Consider the following 21,869-nt stretch of genomic DNA (forward strand, 5'->3'; position numbering starts at 1 on the left):
TAAAGGGTCTATTAAATATCAGAGAGAATAAATGTCATACGGGTTTAAAATATCAGCTCTGCCCTTGATCGTGTATAGTGGCTAGGATGTGAAAGAGCAACTTTCCCGGGCATCCAGCCGAAACGAGCATTCAACATATCAATGGAACACACTAAAGCTTTATATCAATTAGCAATTAGTTTTAGATGATTACAATTGCAGAATAAGTATCTTATTATAGAAAGAAAATGTTTTAAAAGGCCAATATCTGTTAATGTTTATTATTTAATCAACGAAAAAACAGAGAAAAACAGTAAAATTGGGTCGGCTGTTCAACGACTGCTATATAATTGTGTACAGAGTAGTGTGTATACAGAGAAGTGTGGCTGAGGGAATATAGAGCACTTGCCTCTAAATGAGGTGACCTGAGTTCGATCCCAATGATAGCTGCTCAATTCGAACTAAGCCCCCATGGCTCACACCGACCACAGTTCAAATGAAAAATATCCTCCGTGGTAGACGGGTCACGGGTTAGACAAAACATATGCCGTCAAGCTAACTGTGGAAGGTTTTCCTCTCCATGTAATGCAAATGTAGGCTATATACTGCAAAAAATCCTCCACGAAGGTAAAATTCTCCCCAATACTTGATTTAGGAGTTCCCTTATCTTCTTGATTGGGTTCAAAATTACAAGGCTACAGAGTTGAACATTAGTAGTCGTAAGCCCTAAAATTGGATCGGCTGTTCAACGATGGTAATGAAATAAAATACTGAGAAGGACAGTGCAAGCGCTAACTCTACCCTTAGAATTATATTACTTATTCTAATTTCTGCTTCGCGCGCAGGTCGTCGGGTTATCGAAGCGGGGGTGCCATCCCCTCCGCAGAGGATCAAAATTAATTTTGATGGCATGTCTTCGGATCATCCTCCGGGATGTTTCCCAGACTGTAGCCAATAGCCCATTGTGCAGCTCTACGTGCGACGTAAATTAACAACAACAACAATCTAATTTCTGCTCCTCTAATTCGTGCTTTCTTCTAATTCGTACTAACTCTACTCTTAGAATTACATTATTTATTTTAATTTCTGCTCTTTTTTAAAAGATGTTTACCAAATTGTCTGCCCCCCAATGCTATCTTACGTTTTATAAAATTTGAATTCCAAGAAAAAACTGTCCCGCAGTGGACTGATCATTAAGACACGGTTCCCAGCAGATCACCGAAGTCAAGCATCACTGGCTGCTGTCAGTGTGCGGGTGGGTGACCCACTTGGATCAGTCTGCGTAGGGACCGAGGGTGTGCGGTATTGGTCCTCGTTAAACTGTGCTACCGTAAAGTGCTCGACTTAGCGTGCAGGTCGTCGGGCTACCGACGCCGGGGTGCAATCCCCTCTGCAGAGGATCAAAATTGTGATGGCATGTCTTCGGATCATCCTCAGGGATGTTTCCCAGACCGTCGCCAATAGCCCATTGTGCAGCTCTAGTGCGACATAAATGAACTACAACAACAACCAAGAAAAAACTAATAATGGATAGAAAACTAGTAAGCTATAAGCGTAAAAATATTTTCTCACAATCCTTCGAAACTGGCTTAATGTAAACAATTTTTTTTATTTATTAGCATTTGAACATCTTAGATACTCTAAACTCCATGCATTTGAATTGTTGATATTATTACGAAAAGAGAATTTTTAAATTAAAAAAATTCGACTAAAATAAAAAAAGTTCTTTGAAACTACAAATTTCGGGGTGCACAACCTTTTTTAATACTTGCTCTGCATGTTGACTAGTGATAGGTTGCATGTTCTAGTATTTTGTTATAGTAATTTTTATATAAATATTGCATCCAGAACCGAAATTATCTGCAGAAAATAGTATTTCAATTTTTGCTTTATTTGGGTCGATAGTTCACTTGTTATTATTGAGCTAGTTTTAGTTTAAAATATAAAAGCTCTCTTTTATTGTGAAGTTTTATTTGGAGAAAAATTATTGAATTGTGTAGGATATTGTAAATGGCGTAAACCTATTTGGTGTAGTAAATATATCTTATATAGTTCTGTAACGAAGTAAACAAGAAATTTACTCATTAGTAAGAGTTAAAAAAACTGAAATAATTCATTTGCTAGTTTAAAACAGTGCTTAACATTCAAGAAACCAGTTTATTTATTTTCTTGATAAATTTGTGTATATTGTGTAATACTTAGCTTTGTTTATCTGAAATATTCCAATGTTTTTAAACATTACTTCTCAGAATTCCAATTGCTGTTTTCAATTGGAATATTATCTTTATTTCATTGTTTTGTAACTTTTGTATTAAGATATAAAGTCTGTGGTGCTCATTCTAGACCTTCAAAAGGGCATTAGAAACTGTATAGAGCCCCTAAAAAAAGGGCACCCATCATACAAATATTTGCTTGACTTTTAAGACACCCAAATTATACAAAGTTTTTAATTTTATCACTAAAAATTTTTTTCTTTGAGATAATTAGTTTAAATTTAAAAAAATTATTCCCTAGTTAAATTGGTACATTCCAAAAATTGGTTTTAAAGTGAACTTAATTATCAAAGTTTGAAGCTCATGAAAAAATGTCTATATGGTTTGAGAGTTGCTGTGAAATTTACATTTTTGTAAAATCATCATATTGTTTTTCTTTTCATGTTGATAACTATGCTTATTCCTGCACTTAATTAAAAAAAATTTTGCTTTCTTATCTAGAACATCCTTGAAATATTTTTAGAAGCTGAAGATTGCAAACATAAAAGAATTGATGGACATTGGTAGTTAAAAATCTAAGAAGCTATCAGCTGATCTAATGGTAATTAAAAAATAACCTAAGCCAATAATTCTCTTTCTTGTGTGTTTCAAAATTTATAATAACTACTGAAACCAAACTTTAAGTTTATCAATTGATAAATCATGTCAATTGATCATGTGCCTACAATATGAATTTTTAACATGTGGTGTCAGCACTGTAAAATACATATTTATCAACTAGCTTAATTTAATAGAATATTATTACCCCATATCTGTTAAATATGCTACAGCAGATACGATGCTGTAAAATTTGTATTTCACCATTTGTTAGGCTAAATTTTAGTGTTATTGTTTTATTTTTTAATTGTTTATTGCATAAACTAATGTTAACAAATTTGTATTGTAATATAAATATTTAATATGCATAAAATGAATATTTATCAACTAGCTTAAATAATTAAGTAATTTCAGGCTTGATCTGTGTACTGTAAAATTTCTATTCAAAATTAGTTACTTATAAGTTGTATTTTCCTACATTTAGATATTATATTACATTTAGATATTATATTACATTTAGATATTATATTACATTTAGATATTATATTATATAATACTCTGGATATTTACCCAGGTAAATAGTTAAAATTCATAAATACCTGGGTATTTCTGAATTTTATTGAAAATTCTATGATCATGTTCTTTTGGGTGTTAAAAAATTATTTATATTTAAGGTACAATTAAGTTTTACTTAGATGGTCAGAAGTTAATTAGTTCTTAACTAAGAAGAAAAATTCCTTCATAAATTATTAAAATCATTGTATTTTAGTTTTTATTTGAAAGTGGCTATGGTTTAATCATCCTGAAGTTCACAGTTTGATTAATAATTTCCAATATTATTGGTTTCTCATCTTAGAAATATATTTTTAAAATGTAAAATATTTTTCAGATTTTAAGTAATTTATTTTAGAAAATTTATCATACAAAAATTTCTCTGCATATGAATACTATGCAATCTAACTCCGATCTATATTTAGTTGTAAAAAAAAAAAAAAACTGTTTCTTAAAAAACAGCTTGAAAGCTTTTTTCTATAACTCGAACAGAAAATTATTAGAAAATAAGCATTTAGTGGAGCATTTTTTAAAAATAAAGTATTTAATTAAAAAATAACTTTAAAATCGCATAAAGAAAGTCATTAATATTCCCTATTCGGAAAAAGAGATACTTATACAAATTTTACCATTGTGTAATTGTCATTTATTTCTCTTTAAAATGGAATATGAATAAATAGGCAGTGCTTTTAAGGGATGGTGGCTATTTTTACAGAACAGGTAAAGAGGGTGCATTTATAGAGATCAAAGGGTAGACAGGGCTTCTGAAATCGTTTAAGGAAAACACTGCATAAATCCTACATACTAATATAAATACATACTAACATGAGATATAAATATATACGGATCACATGACACCCCCTAAAAAGTGCATCCCTAAAAAAGTGTTAGACTTCCATAATTCTATAAACAAACATTGAAGAAAAACTTATCTTAAAAAACTAATTAAATTTTTAATATTGTCCATTGCACTGTATTTTTATTACAACTCACCAAAGAGTTTAATTTAAAGAAATATTTAATTAAAACTTAATGCTGTAAATTTAATTAAAAACTCATAACAATGTTAATAATCAATGTTTTATATAAAACTGAAAATTAAATGAAAATGAAACTTATGAAACATTACCTCACTTGCCCAGACAGCAGTGTCAGATGCTTAAATATTTATTAGTCTAAATTTTTTTTTTTTTTTTCATTAAATCGCATTAAGTTTTAAACTTTTAGTTCTATTGACCTGTACAAATTAGAACAACACCTCCCCATCTAGAGAGCAAAGTTATAAGTTTTGCACCACTCTGTAAATTTAAGATAGCTGCAAAAGCTCACTTTGAAATTAAAATATCGACATTTTGCTTTAAACTATATCTTCTGAAACAATTAACAGCCTTCCTCTAAATATTTTCCTGCTCACTTATTTTGATAGATTTTTTTGTATAATTTTTTTCTTCAAATTCTAAGTAATAAAGGCTCATAGTTTTACTAGTTCCTTAGTTTTGTGATTAAAGGAGTAAATGAGATGTAAGTACTAATTTTTCCATACATGAAAGTTATTTTAAATTTGTTATTATATTTATATAAATGAATATGAATGTCTTTGGGCTAAGTCTGTGTGCCAAATACGATGAAATTTGGCATAATAATTCAAAGCACTGAGACGATCATTGTCAGTGTTATAGCATTTTGTGATGAATTGTTCAAGCAGGATAGGCAAACAAAGAAATAGAATTTTCTGACTAGTTAAGCATTACCCATTATTTTGAATTTAACTTTTGACAGTTCGACTTTTCAACTATTTTAAATATGACACCTGTTGTAATATTTGTACTTAAGGCATATCAAAGATAATTTCTTTGATTTGTAGCTTACAGATCTATTTGTAAGAAAGAATAAGGAGTTTACTGCTAGTACATTGAATTATTTTTTAATTGCTATAGAATAATCATTCAGAATAAATTTAATCATGACTAAAATTTTTGAGAATGATGCCCATCACTCAAACCTTATATGCTATTAGTTTATGTAAAAGTGAATATTAAATTTAGTTTATGATTTTTATTCTTCATAACATGAACTACTCATTCCATCAGGGTATGTAAATGTTAAAATACTTGTCTGGATTTTAGTGATTTGATTGAAAACTATAAGTATAAAGTCTGTCTTCATGCTGAACAGTTTATAATAAAATCTGTTATGTACTTACAACAAACATCAACCCTATTTAGGAAATACAAAGCTTATTAAACATGAACTATTCCTTGTTATGTTAAATTCGAAAAGTGAAATTTCAATGCAAAAATTTAACATTTAAAAGTTTATTTACAAATACCTTACTATACAATAATGGAAGATAAACAAGGCAATGAAATTGATCTTGTTTATCTTCCATTAACTGTTTTTTCATATTTCTTAGTTTACATGAATTAAGTACATTTCATTTACCTCTATTTCATTTGGTATTTCTCATATTGCAGGTTTTATTAAAAAAAGAATTTTAAAAAAAAGCATGTTTTTTTTTTATAAAATTTTAAATTAGATAACTTCTGGTACTTGTATCAGAAACATTACCAACCATACCATCGATTTAGTTACACTTGAAATTCATGTTTAAGAAAGTATTTTTAAAAATGCTTGACACATCTCTATTGGAATCACATTACACTTTTTGAAGTAAGTTTTGAAACAAATGTTTTTATTTTATTCACAAAATTTACATTATAGTTAATTTTTTAAGTATTTATTTCTTTGCTTCAGTTAACAGAATAAAAATTTTACTATGGTATGTTTCAGTTATTGTTTCCACATGAAGAAGATGAAATAATATCCCGTGCAAAACTTTTAGACAACTTAAAAACTGCAATAAGGATGCAACTGTAGGTAAAAGTTAAAATCCTTTTTGCACAAGTATTGTAGTGATATGTAATGGCCCAGAAGCAGAAAGTGCCTAAAACTGTGACGTACAGTGCAGAACAAATGAAGTCCTGCAGAACAATTTGTATCTTGAATACTTCTGTAACCATTTTTATCAAGAGAGCTTCTAAAGCAAGCCGTAGAAGAATTAAATTCAGAGATTTCAAATTTCATAAAGGTTATGAATTTTTATATTTTCTATTCCCATTTCAGAAACAATTTGCGAATCGTGGGGATCCACAATTGACGGAATTGTTTCTAAAAGACCAATATAATACCATTAGTAAAATATAATAAGTATTTTAATGATTAACTAGAGCATCTTCAATAAATCCCAAAAGGGTGTTTGACCTCTTTAGTAATTTTGTTCTAATTTTGAAAATTTATGGGTTGTAGCACATTCTTAAATTGCTCCAACGTGGATTTAAATTCATTTCATTACATTTTTTATTCTTATGATTTATAATTTGTTCCCAAATGAAAATGTTTTTTGTGAATACAATAAATACATAGTAAAAGCTTGATTAGCCAGAATGTGTGTGAATTCTGAAAATTATGATTACTTGAGATAAATTAAGGTAAGTAAGGCAAAGTCCATGTATATAATATGAAACAAGTTGTTTTGCTACCACCATCCTTAATAAATTTGTACATATAGAATTCTTACAAGAAATTAATTGAAAAATAGAGGTTGAGATGGGTTAGGCTTTTGTGGTTGGAAAGTAATAGTATTTAGTTCGGAGAAAGGAAGATTGTAATCAAAACCTGACAAATTATTAACAAAGAATGCAAGATTAAAGACGTAACTTGTTGAGTTAACAGAGAATTTATAAGAAGAACGGAATTTGAAAAATAATTTTTCAAATTTCATCAAACAATGAAACTACTTGTATTTTTTTTTTTTTATCCTGCCTTCATAAACTGTTATTCATCAGATTTTTTTATAGCATTTATCAAGAATTCCAAAAATATGAATTATGAAGGATCATTAGATAATACTGTTATCAACTACCTTTTAATTTTTCAAACTTTCATTAATTTAATTTTTTTCTTTCAATATTCACTATTGTAATATTCTTTTATAATCTCATAATAATGGTAATACAATCTGATAATAATGCTAATATAATCTGATAATGATTTATGTTTATTAAATTGCTTAGAAAAACTAATTTTTTTCTAAATTATCATTTAGTTTTAAATATAATTTTATTTGCAGCTTTGTGATGAGGTTTTTAGAACAAAATGGATTGTCTGGATTATTGAACTTCTTACTCAGTATGGATTACAACACAACAGAAAGTCTTATTCACACCTCACTAATAGGGCGAGTGAAAACACTCATGAATAATTCTAAGTATATTGTGTATTTTAACATTTCAAGAAAGTTGAATAAAAAGTTCAACTGCTGAAGAGACTGGAGCATATTTTTTAATACCAATCAAAAGTATAAATAAATCTATAATATTTTACAAACAGATCATCTTTTCATGAAATGTTTTACGGAGCTTTTTGAGTAGGCATGTGGAAAAATCTTATAACTTATTGACTAGAGTTTAGTCCTCTAAAGTGTTAATTATTTTGGAAATAGTCATTGTTAATAAAGGTACCTAAATATTAAGGCAGAAATACTTCTTTTCCACAAAAAATATATAATTTTGAAAGTATTGGATTAGTACAGATAAATAAATTTTCTTCTATTGCAATGAAAGCAAAAAAAAAGAAAAATTTATGTTTGCAAGTGATTGTATTATTTGATAATTTTAACAAGCTCTTAGTAATTAAAACATGTTAAAAATTAAAATGGTTTTTACTATATAATAATTGATTTAAACAATCTATATGTAATTTATAGAAAAATTCAGAAATTGAATTAAAAAAAATTTTTTTGTCTGAAAAGACTAAAAAAAGCAACTATTTTCAGGAAAAGGAGACTATTAGGAGACTTTTCTGTACTCCTAGCAGTGTTTTTAGCATAATTGGGTTGAAAACCTGCAGCCTGCAAAATCTTCTGAAGACACTGAGTTTCTTTTCTTAGGAAATGTAAAATAAAAATAATAAAATTAAAAAAAATTAAATAAATAATTAAAGCATTAAAAAATAAAAAGTTTTCGATTGCAAATTTGAGTCATCACTTTTTAATGCGTTCAATTTGCATAGATTCTAAGTCTATTTCATTTCTCGATTGCCTTTTGAACGGTTATTGCTAAGAAATTCTGCATGATTTGAAAGATCCCAATTTTTAATACAGTGTATGAATTTTGAATTTGAGTAATCACTTTTCACAATATATATATATATATATATAAATATATATATATATATATATATATATATATATATATATATATATATATATATATATATATATATATATATATATATATATATATATATATATATATATATATATATATATGAAATTTCTTAGAAAAAGTGTGTGTGTTTTTTTTAATGAAAAAGTTTTTTTTGAATGAATTCTAGTAATTAAAAGTATTTAATTTTCTGCAAATATGCAAATTTTTTTATATGAAAATTTAGTGCTAGAACACTAACGTTGACATAAAGATTATCGTATTTGCCACCAACTTGACTAAATGTATCATGGAATATGACAATTAAGTCATTTAATAAAATTTTAGTCTTATTTTTGCTGAATTTTTGTTCTTATTTAGGCAACTATTTTCATGTTTTAGGCTACTAAAAGCAACTATTTTGTTCATTTTTTTCTGTGGCAACCCTGTTTTAATAATTTAAGAAGGAAAATACTAAGTATTAAAGTTTCTATTTAATAATTTTGATGCATATCTCTGTTGGTACCTTGAAGCCCACCCAGCTTAAAATTGAAGGGATCCAGATTGTCTAGGAGGTGAATGCATGCGCAATGCTGTCCAAATTGCCTCCATCATGCTATCGATCACAAAATTTTCGATTCTTAACAATCATCATCGCCTTGTTCACGACCAATGTCAGTGGAAAATGTTTTTTAATTTCTTATCTTAAATCTATTAAGTTGCTATTGTGTGTAATTTAAGTTACCAAAAAATCTAATTTTTAAGATGGAATTTACCTCCTCCCCCGAGTTTCATGGTGTTCGGAATGTCTGAATTTGTAACAACATCCCCGCTCACATATTTGATTAAAATATAAAATGTTTTTATCTGTGTTCTTTAAAAATTATGGTGTTCTTTCAGAAAATGAAAGAAAAAAACTTTTCTAGAGGGAATTATCTTTTAAACTTCTGATTGCAGAATTTTTGTTATTATTTTTTATTCCGAAACGAGAGCAGAAAAATCAGGAGTATTTCTTTCCTTTCCAATGAACAAGAAAAGTATCTGCAGAAAAAAAAAATTGCTTTTGGATTTTTTTGCAGTTATTATATTGCTTCAACTCTTTCTTTACTATTTTTTTAATTTCAAAATCTATAAATATTAAGATGCAGAGTGTAACAGTTTTATTTTTGTACTATAATTTTAAATTTTTGAAAAAATGTCTTTGTGATTTTGTTTTTAAAAGAAACAGCTACTAATAGCTATGTAACTATGTCAAATATTTTCACTGTACACTTTAACTATTATTTTTGCATAATACTTTGAAGAACTTTAATTTAAACCTGTAGTTTTTTTTAGTTATAAAAATATTGAGAATATTTATTTAGAACATTTTTTTAAAAAAATTTCAGTTATGGTTAAATAATGTAATGAGCAGTTAGTTTTTTTTATTTTGATTTATTATTGATTAATGTTGATTTTAAAGTATTAAGAGTACCATGTTTCTAGAAAAAACAACTATTTCAATAATTTTGCCTATTTTTTTATAGCTGATATATATTGTGAATCATCATGTATATAATAAAAGTATTGTGCATGATTTAATATCTAATAAAATTTACCCAATGACAAAAAAGAACTTGCCACAGGTTTTTGACAGTTTATAATGCTTATTAATTATGATAATGCTTTATATCACAACGGGAAATAAATATATCTTATATATCTTAACTAAAATATTTATTGAAAGTAAATTAGTTTGAAATTTACTGTTTTCCTCTTAAATAATTTTTCTCTTTTATATAACCATAGCTTGACACTTTTCCTTAGGCCTTCATAAATGTGCTCTTCAAATTACTTTCACTGACTAGTGTAGTTATTGTTAATGCTATTATCTTTAATTACTGCAAATTAAATTTTTATTACTTCTTTTATTATCCTAGTAATCTAATTTTAAGGACCTTTTGTTTTAAATAAGTTGCTTAATAATACAGTCAAAGTTTAATTAGGCCTTAGTTTTGCTGGAATTGAAACATTCGTTTATTTTGTTTTAGCTGATGCAACAGAAGAAAAAGATATGAAACTCTTAAGAATGAGTTTGTGAAAGTATCTGAAGAAGAGTCTCTATATTCAAAAAGGTAATATTGATTAAAATTGCATTGCTTGCATAATGACCGCATTTTATCATTGTTCATTTAAATGAGAAAATTTATGAATCATATTTTTATTCATGAATTGATCCTTTTAGTTTGTGGTTTCATTGCTATGTTAATTTTTTCAGTCAAAATTTTCAGTCTTGAATTAGATGGATACTTATTATTTTGAAACTAAGATTTTTCCTTTTCTAATTGTTACAATTGCTGTAAATATTTTGGGTTCTTCTTTATTTATTAATAAGCATGTTATAACTGAATAATTAAGGAAGAGTTGAGCCAGTCCCACTTTTACTTGAAGAAACTGTTGATGTCAGAATAATCTAAGACCTGATCAGGTGCTAGCAATTAAAATAAACCCTTTTATTTCACTTTCTATTTTTTTCAGTCTTTGCTCGAAAAAGCCACCAATACAATGAAGTGAAATGGTGGTATTTTTTAGTAAACTTGTTTTGTTCTGAAATTTATTCCCCTGTGCCATTTTTACTTGCAACTTTCTTTTTTCCTGTTTGGAAATTGAACATAGAAAAAAAATTAATTGTTGTGGAGTTGCATTGATTATGTGATTGAATTTTAAATTCTTACTTTTCTAATAGGATTATTGGGAAGTTTTTAAATTTATTTGAAATTGTTCCTTAAAGAAATGTGCATTTATCTTAAGGCCTGGCTTTCAAATAAAATCCTAGATTGGCGCTTGAGGTTTTTGTTTCTTTCTTGTTTTTGGTTTCTTTTATTTCTTTTAAAAGTAAATTATCATTTTGTAATATTGCTGTTTTTGTGGTTGTGTGTTTAATTTTTTTAAATAAATATTTAATGCCTTTTGTTCAAGGTTAAGAGGATGAGATATACCGCAGAATGATTAAAGAAATTGTATCAACAGGCTTGTAGGGAGAATACACCAATCGAGAGTTTTAGGAAAAGTTTAATCTGATACAATGTATTTAAAATATAAGGTTTCAGTATTGCACTTAAATTATTCCGCAGGAAGGCAAAAAGCCGTTAAATTTTTCACATATTGCTATGGAATAAAAAATGAAATATGTAAATTGATGCTCTTGAGTTATTTGCAAATAACAGAATTTCTATTTTAAATGGGTAATAATTTTTAAATCCTCCAATCAATTTTAAAATCACTTAAGTTAAGGTATTGTAAAACAATTTATCTATGAAAGTAACTAGTTAAATTGACTTCTCTCTAATTGTTAAATGAATTATGTAAAAAAAAAATTATAAATTTTTTTGTCCTACCAAAAATGTTATTTACAAACATAATTCAAACTTCTGTATTTTAGGAAGGTTGTTTGTAATTTCTTTATATTTTGTAAGTCTTTTATTGTTTCTGAATGAAGATAGTTGTTTTGAAACTATAAAATAAATAGTTTATGATGATAGATATGTTTATGAGAATGAAGTGTTTGCATCTTTAAACTTATTAATAAAGTAAAACAAGTTTCTTAATGATAATGTTTGCTAACAAAAAGCAGTATTGCCATTTTGTTTAACTAACATATTCAGCTTTTAGTACCTACCACAGGTATTATATACAGTTATTTAAGTTATGAGTTTCAGTTCTGTTGCTGTTATTTTTTATCCATTTCTTTTACTTAAAATGAAGTTGGTATCATTTCCTTAGTACTAAATTTACATTTATTTTTACCAATTCTTATAAGATAAACATGAAAATATACCAAGCAAAAGCTCTGATTTTTTTAAAATAAAGAGTGGGGTAAAAACACTTTGTTTCTTTTATTTATTTTTTAAAAATAACTATTAATTTATATCATAATTTATAAACAGAATTGTGAGTAACATGGTTTTACCACAATTTAAATTGTTAGTTGCATTTGATTCACTATCTTTTCTTAACCATTAGTGTTGAATTATTGTTTTAGGATTTTGAAATATAATCTTATTTGTGGTTCATGAGCATTGGAAAGTAGATGAAAGAGTTTTTTTGTCTTAAGTAATTACAAACTCTTTTGACTATTTCTGTTAAAAGAATGACATTGAATGTTTGAAAAACATATTGATACTAGCTAAATTAGAATAAAACATTTAAAAGCACACCAAAGGCTTAAATCATTGATTTATTTTTACAATCTAAAAGTACCAATATAATAAATATATTACATTGCACCCATGTTCATAAATTACTAATTAAAAAGAAGGATACTGTTTTACTGGTTTGCAAATATTTTGCTTCTCCTACAGTCATATATTTTGTAAGTAGATATGACATAGCATGGTTGCTATTATGAATTTGTTCAGCTTTTTTTCTTAATGGATAAAATTATTTTTCAAAGGTATTTTTGTAGTTCTTAAAACTTAATGAGAACAATATTTGATTATCACTATATTAATAAAAGAATTATTTGTTCAGAACAATAAGTGAATATTTATATTTCATTTCAGTGTTTTATTTTCAGAAAGTTTTTCTTTCGATTTAACTTTTAATTTTTTTAAGAGATATTTAAGTCATATGTTCCGAAAAGTCAAAAGTTCATCAATCAAAGTTTTTTTTTTGTTGTTTCTTCTAAATATTCTTTCATATTTTCTGTTTATGGTTATGGTTTGATTTGTTTAGGTAATGTTCTCTGGCATAATTTAGAACCTCTAACTCAAAACTTTTAATAATAATAAAACATTCCTTATTTTATTAAAAAAATATGCATCACAAAAAAGTTTCTGTTTTATTATAAATTTAAATTTATGTCAAGGTGTTGGTCTTAGTTGTAAAATTTGCAAATCCGTGTTATTGTTTCTCAGTTCACAAAATATTTTAAGAGTAGAAGAAAGCATTCTACTTTTAGTAGGATATTAGTATATCTTCAAACCTTTATACATTTTTGCTTTAGAATCTGTTTTTTCAAATCAAGTCTATAATTTGTTGGCATTTCTTTCTTTTAAAGAATGAAGGTGCTGACAGTAACTTATTAAGAATATGATGTTCTGACTTAGGGTTGCACAACCTGTGGCCTCTAACTGTTGATGTGTAATCCGTTCCCCTCCCCCAAATTTCATGGCGTTCTGAATATCTGAATTTGTAAAAGAATTTCCACTCACAGTCATGTTTTATTAAAATATAAAATGTTTTAATCATGTTCTTTAAAAATTATGGTGTTCTTTCAAAAAATTAAAGAAAAAACATAATTTCTAGAGTGAATTATCTTTTAAACTTCTGTGATTTCAGAATTTTTATTATTATTACTATTTTTTTTTTGTCAATTTAAAATTCTAGTTGAATCAAGCCAGTCATTGGCGAATTTTTTTTAAATCCGAAATTAGAATGGAAAAATCAGGAGTATTTCTTTCCTTCCCGATGAACAGGAAAAGTATCTTTAGATTATAATTCTGTAGAAAAAAAAATTATTTGCTTTTGCATTTTTTTCAGCTATTTTATTGTTTCAACTATTTTTTTTATGTTTTTTAAATTTAAAATCTACAAATATGAAGATGCAGACTATAACTGTTTTGGTTATACCTATCATTTAAATTAATGTTATTATAATGCTTTTTAAATTTATTGTTCTGTTTTTGTCAGGAGAAAATAGTAACTTCCTTAAGTCATGAAAAGTTCTTGGAATTAGTCATGAATTTGAAAATCTAAAATGTAGCAGATACCTTGCAAATACTATTTTCAGAAAGTAATCACAACATTTATTTTTGTTTAAAGCAAACCTATACCATTGCTTGTAATTTGCTCATTTGAGATTGTGCATTACAAGCATTGTAAAAAGGTTTAAAATAAAAGGTGTAATATGTAAACATTTTAATGGGGCATTTTAAAAGAAGAAAATACAAAAATTGAAGAGATGCTAAAGTTAAATTTCGGATATTGATGAATAAGCAATAGAAAAAGCTATATTAAGCATTTACAAATCTTGTTTTTACAAAGACTATACAGGACCTTTCAGATGAAACTTTATACAAGATTCTTTTCTACAGTGATGTAATTTTTTTTCGTTTACCATAATGTAGATGTTTTTCAGTTAAAATTTAAACATTAAGTCAATCAAATAATTTTTTTGCTATTATCATTATTTTACTGTTATATTATTTTAAACATAATGCGAATAAAAATTTAGGTACTTGTCTCAAATTTCAGCCAAATAATTTAAATTTAAAGTAATAAACACAATTCTTATAATATAAATATTGTTAAAATATTGTTTATTGTCAGTGCTAAAAGGAAATTGCTTCTAATATCATATCCTTTCATTTTGATGCAATTAAACGAATACAAAACATTTTGTAACAAATCTATAATTGCAATGAATAGTGACCTTTATCATCGTATGTAAGAGAAGAAAACAAATGCAAGGAACAAATTAATGAAGGAGGAAAATATCAAAACGAAATTTTGAGAAAAATGAATCTTAGAGCACATTATTATTAGTACAAAAGTCTTGTCATTTATTAAATATAAAAGAAAATTCTTGTTTTGTATCACACTAAAGATAAAAATCCATAAATTCTTGATAAATTAAAAGTAACCAAATTTTAAATACATTCAACAGTTTCATAAGGAGGAACCTAAGTACTATGAAATTTTTTCAACATAATATGTTTCATCAATGCTCATGTATCTACCAACCCACTTTTTCTATTATTCTAAAGATTTATTGCAAAGTTGCAGAATAAGTACTTGACCTTATTTCTTTCTGAATTTTTAAATTCTTATTTGAGTTAATAATAAATAAGAATAAAAAAAAATCCTGATTAACATTACAGCTATTTTGCTAAACAACTATTTAATTTGAAAACTAATCACACTAAGAAATAAACCTCATCTAATTATAAAAGCAATATGTTCTTACCATTATCTTTTAACATAAATATCTCTATAATCTTTTGGTAAAACACAATTAAAAAAAATATTTGTTATTAAATATGTTTTTAAATGTTTACAATTTTTTTATTACTTTTGTTGTTAAGAAAAATTTTTTCTTTTAATTAAAAAAATTCTTGTCTCTTTAATATATCTCTCCATAAATTTACCACCATTTAGAGTTTATTCTTTCAATTGGAATTCTTTGTTTATATTTTTAGCTTTCTATTTGTTAGATTCTAAAATCTTAAACAATTAGGAAGATTAAGTTTAATTTAGAAACCTTAGATATTCTTAGTTTGAAATCTGAAATTACTTGTGGGGTAAGTTTTTCTCTTTGCATGATGTCTTTGAAACATTCATTTTAAATTCATGTAGTGCTCACATTATAATTTGTTTTTGTAATTTTTTTGTACCATTTCATTAGTTTTTAAAGCAAAGGAAAGAACACTAAAGTTGCAAAGAGGATCACAGGTTTGCTTGAAAATATGATTACTATGATTTGAGGCATTAAATAATTTCTTTTTAACTAAATTTTTCAAGCTAGATAAATGATATTTGTTTACATTTTAGTCAATTTTAAAAGGTTAATTGCTTTAATCATTTCTTTAAATTTTAAGATAAATGCACTAGTGTTCAAAAATAAGAGAATTTTCATATTTGGTAGCCTATCTCCATTATAACAGACCAGATTTTAATACACTATTAAGTTTATATCTGGCTGGAAAATTGATTCAACAAATATCCCCTCTTTTTAAAGTTTAAACTGGGTAAGCTTGATGGCTGCCCAAGTTCCATTAAAATGAAATCGCCACCCGATTACATTCTGTAAAGGTTAACATTGAACTTTAAGGCATCAAATTCCTGGTTCTTTTCTTATATAATTATGAATTATTCAAACCAGGCACTCACTATCTACCTACCAACTAAAAAAAATCAACTGCTATAGCAGAGGAAGTTTGATAATCTTGGCAGGCATTATACTAAGTAATTATAAATCTTTCTATGTTCTTTAGAGAGGCAAATTACCTAGTGTGCAGCATATGAGTAAAATCTAAAACTCTATGATTGCTTTGATCAACAATAGACACTCACTTAGAGCTGTTTGCTCTCACAATTTTCTCGAAATTGAAGATATACGCCAGATGAATTGGCCACTCAGATCTTGGAATTGGCCATTCGAGCACATAAAAGCAGTCTAATAAAATCGCTCAGCAAATTCCTCGACATTTGTCCAGATACTGGAAGATTGCGGCTTCTTTGAATGCTGAACCACTTTAGTAATGCTTTTTCAGCATCCTTGGGATCTGCTTTTCTCAACTTTTTTCTGCCATTTAATTCTTTTTCATGAGCAGAAATTGTTAATTGCCTATTTTTCCATATGTTACAAAGTGTAGATTTGGATAGTTTATATTCCCTGCAAATATCAGCTTGATTACATCCTGATTATGCCCATTTTATAATCAATGAAGAACATTTTACGTTTACTGTTCGCCATAGTTAAATTTGAGACACTTGTTTGCAAGCTTTTTTTAACTGAACTGAGAGCAAAATGGAGTTGAAATGAGGGCCTTATCAACACATATTAGTGTCCAACCCTTTGACTCTTTCCCTCTGACAGAAAATGCATATTGATCCCACTGACACCTTACAGGTGCATCATCTGCCTGGGTAGGAAACATCTACTTGATTTGTTTAGGGATGGGAAAGTAAGATAAAGGAAGCAAACAAGAAAAAAATGCTTACCGCTACCTTCCCCTCAACAGATGGCTTTAAAAATCGGTATATGTATTTATTTTGAAGTAGAAATTTTAAAATTATTACAAAAAAATGAAGAAAAAAATCAGTCGGAAGACAGAAAAAGTTCATTTTATCCAACAATCACTTTTTTGGTTCACTATATCCACAAAAAATAACATTATACGGGTATAGCAGGGCACGGAGCCGAATATTTCATTCACTATATCCGGGAGTTCACTATAGCGGGGTTTGACTGTATTATATCAACTTATCCAAAACGAATTTCATTAAAATTTACCAGTTCACTAAGTTCCAGAGATTAATAACCAAATCTGTAAAGTTCTCCAAATTTTTAACAGCGTAGATTTTGACTTTGTCATGATTGCAGCTGAATCTGGCATTTCTTTTAAATAAGCAATTTTTTTTAATGTATTTTATCTGGTTTCTAATGAATGCACAAAGCTAATGCATTAATAACTTTTGATCTAATGATTGAATTTTCACGCATAAGACAGAGTTAAAAATAGCAAATTTTTTCAGTGCCAGAATGTAAGGTACATTTTTCGATAATAACAAATAGAACTCTTTTGAAACTTTTGTTTCCAACTGATTGGTTTAAAATCATATTCAAATTAAAGTAAACTTTTTATTTAATTAATTCATTTATTAATTATTTAAGATTTAATCTGTAGTCTTCTTTGCGTTCGAAAGTTTTTTTCATGTAATTAGCAAAAGAAATAGTATTAAGAAAGAAATATTCCCCCAAAATTTGTGAAACCTTTAAATAATTAAAATAATTTTTTCTTTTACAGTTTAAAGACGTTTTGAAAATTGAAGGAGATATTCATCATGTTCGACTGGCAGTGAAAGTCAAGTGCGTACTACTCATATATTTTATTTTAATCTGTGCAAAATTTCTTAATTTTATTAATTGAAGATGCTTTCTTTTAATTTTAAATTCTTTAAAACCTTTGTGTTTTCTTTAAGAGTTATATCAGTTTACAAATTATATATAATTTAATTTGTATGTCAAAATGTATTTTACTATTGCTTATTTCATTCAAAATTAATGACTTTAAAGGGAGAGTAAGAACATAATTATTTGATATAATAATTCTAACATTTCAAATGGTTTTTTGATAAATAAATTGAGATATTTCAAGATAATCACTCTGCAGAATTCCTGTCATAACAAGAAAATTAATCTACTAATTGTCTAACTATTCTCTTGAAAAGCAGATACACCATATTTCTGTCCTTGTACTGGAAACTGTAACTTCAAGGTGTGCTCTATTAAAATATGTTGATTTTGTTTATTAAGAATAAAATTATCCACAGAGGCGAATAAGAAATTCAGAAACAGTAGGCTGACAAGGATATAAAAATTTAAAATTCATCTTTAAATATTTGATGGGAAAAAAATGAAATTCTTGTTTTCAACTACTGGATCACTGAGGAGTTTTGTGCAGGGGAGAAAATTTCTAATTTTTTCCATTTCTCTAGTGATTTAAAACAGAAGACATACTAATTGAAAATAAATTAAGCTATAAATCTACCACAGTATTAATTTTTACCATCTTGGATAATATGAGATTAAGATAAACTTTATAAATGTGTGAAATGGAAATTAGTGAGTTTCAAAACTAATTAATTTAGTTATTAATTAATTTTATGAGCCAAAACTAGTATGTTGGTTTAAAATGAAAATAATACCTATTTTATCTAATTGTTACAAATTTTATTTTATAAATTTTTTTTTTAACTACACGCTTTGAAAATGTTTATTTTTGGTAAAATAAAAATAATAAGTATCCTTTTTTTTTTAAATTATTTTATTCCACATTTTCCATTATTAGTAAAAAATAATTTCATTTTAATTTTTGATTTTATCCAGGGTTGGCAGGTTTTTGACATGTGACAGTTTTTGACAGTTTAATCCATGGTTTAAACCGTCACGTCAAAAACCTCACTGTCAAAAATGTCAAAAACCTATATTCATATGTGAAATTTAATTAATGCATAAAATTTATATATTTTTATAAAGGATAGTGTTTCTAAATATGTTCTAGAAAAAATAAATTTTAAATTTTGAAGAAACACTTATATTTTAAATAGTAACCAAAATCTTGTAGTTTTGAAAACTCACATCTTTTGTAATATTATGTATTCATTTTCATGTGTTATTGAAAATCTGCAGTGATATTATTAAGAAATTTATTTATAACCAAATTTAGTGTATAGTATAGATTATACTAAAAATTAGACATTTTTAGAGATAAACATTAGCAGTTTTGTACATTAGACATCTTTTAAAGAAAAATCTTTTAAACAGGTTGGGCACATGCAACATTCACAATCAGGGAATTTTTGTCTATTTTTTGCTCTTCTAAAGTAAACTGGGGGGAGGGGGATTAGTGAACTGCTTTCTACATACTTTGTTTGGTGGTGGAAAAATGTTCAAAACTAGTTATGTGCTACCGTATGCTGCGAGGAGCAAATGAACTAGACTATTGAATTTTGAATTAAATTTCTACTTCCATCATTTTCATTTTGATTATGTAGTGTGATGCATGTTCGAATTTTTAAAATCATTATATTAATAGGCTAGCAATATTTTGTCTCGCTAAAAACTCCCAAACTACGCAACAGAATTAAACAAATAAGGTGTCGTTTTAAAGGTATTGTTATGTAGATGTGCAATAAGGTCTTAAATTATGAAAATTTCCTTTAATTAATTAATAAAATTCATAATTTAGTTTCAACCAATGAGAATTCAGCAAATCATTTTTCGGGTGGTTCGCATAAGCATTGTTTCCGTAAGCATCGTTTGATTTAAAGCATATCTGAATTAATAGATTGATAAACAAAAATAAGAGTGGATAAAAAAAAACGGAATTGAATTTCTTAAAAAAAGAATTCAATATCTTTAGTTCCTTTGATAAATTTTTAGTTTCATGATAAATTTTTTGTTTCGTTACAATAGAATGGCAATGGCATCGTGCGAATAGTCAAACCAAAACAAACTTTCTACAAACAATTATTTTGATTTGAGATTTAAAACGATATCTTAGTTATTTAGTTCTATTTTTATTTATTTAGTGCCTGCTGCCTAAATAAAATGCCTGCTATCAGGCGTCGAAATATCTCTGGCAGACGTCAGAGAAATGAATGGCGGAATTCTAAACGGGAAAGCATTTCTCGCCGAAGGGAATCGCCACCTCTACAAATTCGAGATTTTTACAAACCTGCATTGACTGTTCATGACGATTGTGACCCCTTTACTATTGGATCTATGACTTTTATTTGTAACTTTTGTCATGCTAAGCATTTTATGTTAGAGAAGACAGGAAGTAGCAATGAATATGGTATTTGCTGTCAGAAAGGCAAGGTTGATCTTCCTTTATTGTCGCATTCACAATATTTTGAGAATTTGATTACTGGTGTAACATCTTTAAACCATACTGCAAAGAAACGATCCCAAAATTATTTGGACAATATTCGCTCCTATAATTCTGCATTTGCCATGATAAGTTCTGAGACACACTTAGATGAAAGTGTAACCGGTGGAATGTATCATTTTAAAATCCATGACACATTTTACCATCGTGTTGGTTCACTTATACCAAGTGAAGGCTGTCAGCCAAAGTACGCTCAGAATTACTTTCATGATGTAGATACAGCAGTTGAACACAGAATGCGTGAACAAGCTAATGTCAAATGCGATGCGAACATTATGCATGAAATAGCTGTATACAGACGTGCCAACTCTCCCGCATTTTGCGGGAGTCTCCCGAATTTTGAATTATTCTCCCGCCCTCCGGAATTGATTTGAAAAACTCCCGAATTTTACTGCGATCGACGGCCAAACTCAAAATTACCTAATTTTTCCGCGAGTGCGAAGGTAAGTTTTTCTTTCAGCTTGAATTCCATCCCCTCTTATCAAACTACCATCTGCCTGAAGCGTAGCTGAACATGCTTTATTCCCCCCCCCCCCTCTTCAACGTTACCTCTAAAAACACTCCTATTTCACCCGCCCCCTTACACTGGGGGCGGGTGAAATCTTCCTCTTCTTTCGTGTGGAGTTGAATGCAATGACGTCACATGTCGTTATCGAGTGACGTCCGTTCAGGAGTGGGGAAACTCGTACTCTCGATAGTTGGAATTGATATTGTATCTTGCTGTTTTTATAGTTTTTAATGCGTATTTTTCCACGGTTGGCAACAAGCTCGTAAACTAGCAACGTGATATCAATTATTCGTTTAGTCTTCGTATATTTAAAAAAAAAAAAAATTCAAGGATGTCTTAAGTCGAAACGGAAGTATGGATCAATTTCAACAAATCATGTACCAATGACTTTAGCAAGACTTAATTGCGGAGAGCTAAGTCTGCAACTCTTTTTTTCATGCATACAGTAGAGAACCATTTATCTGTATCCAGATAATCCGGAAAAAAAATTTGCTCGGTTCTCCCGCCATTTTGAACTAAAACGATATGGAAAAAAAAAAGCGGAAACTGGACTAATCCTTGAAGTTGAGTAGAGGAAAATGTGAGGAAGGGAAGAATTTTTTTCCCCGTTTACCCAGAGAAACGTCATTTCTTCCGCGACCTTGAAGATTTTAGATCTTTA

The 21,869-nt window shown here is 27.7% G+C and overlaps 1 protein-coding gene across 24 annotated transcripts in view; it reads left to right on the forward strand.

Moving 5' to 3' along the window:
* Positions 1-1,572: 1,572 nt before the first annotated feature.
* The window catches only part of LOC147810038 (uncharacterized), a 57,251-nt gene continuing 36,954 nt past the window's right edge, over positions 1,573-21,869 (forward strand). For 10 of the 24 annotated variants that reach the window (XR_015434066.1, XR_015434065.1, XR_015434069.1 and 7 more), the window contains exons 1-5: positions 1,573-1,726; positions 2,694-2,793; positions 7,471-7,578; positions 10,576-10,659; positions 18,055-18,116. The gene's annotated coding sequence lies outside the window, so the exon portion shown is untranslated. Of the gene's footprint in view, positions 1,852-2,693; positions 2,794-4,796; positions 4,863-6,131; positions 6,430-7,470; positions 7,699-10,575; positions 10,660-15,766; positions 17,285-18,054; positions 18,117-21,869 lie in introns of those variants that run through there. The other 14 variants (XM_087164858.1, XM_087164857.1, XM_087164862.1 and 11 more) reach the window with 14 other exon arrangements.

The sequence above is a fragment of the Parasteatoda tepidariorum genome, chromosome 5 (assembly GCF_982258835.1).
Source record: "Parasteatoda tepidariorum strain Cologne lab strain chromosome 5, Ptep-v5.0, whole genome shotgun sequence".
Taxonomy (NCBI): Eukaryota; Metazoa; Arthropoda; class Arachnida; order Araneae; family Theridiidae; genus Parasteatoda; species Parasteatoda tepidariorum.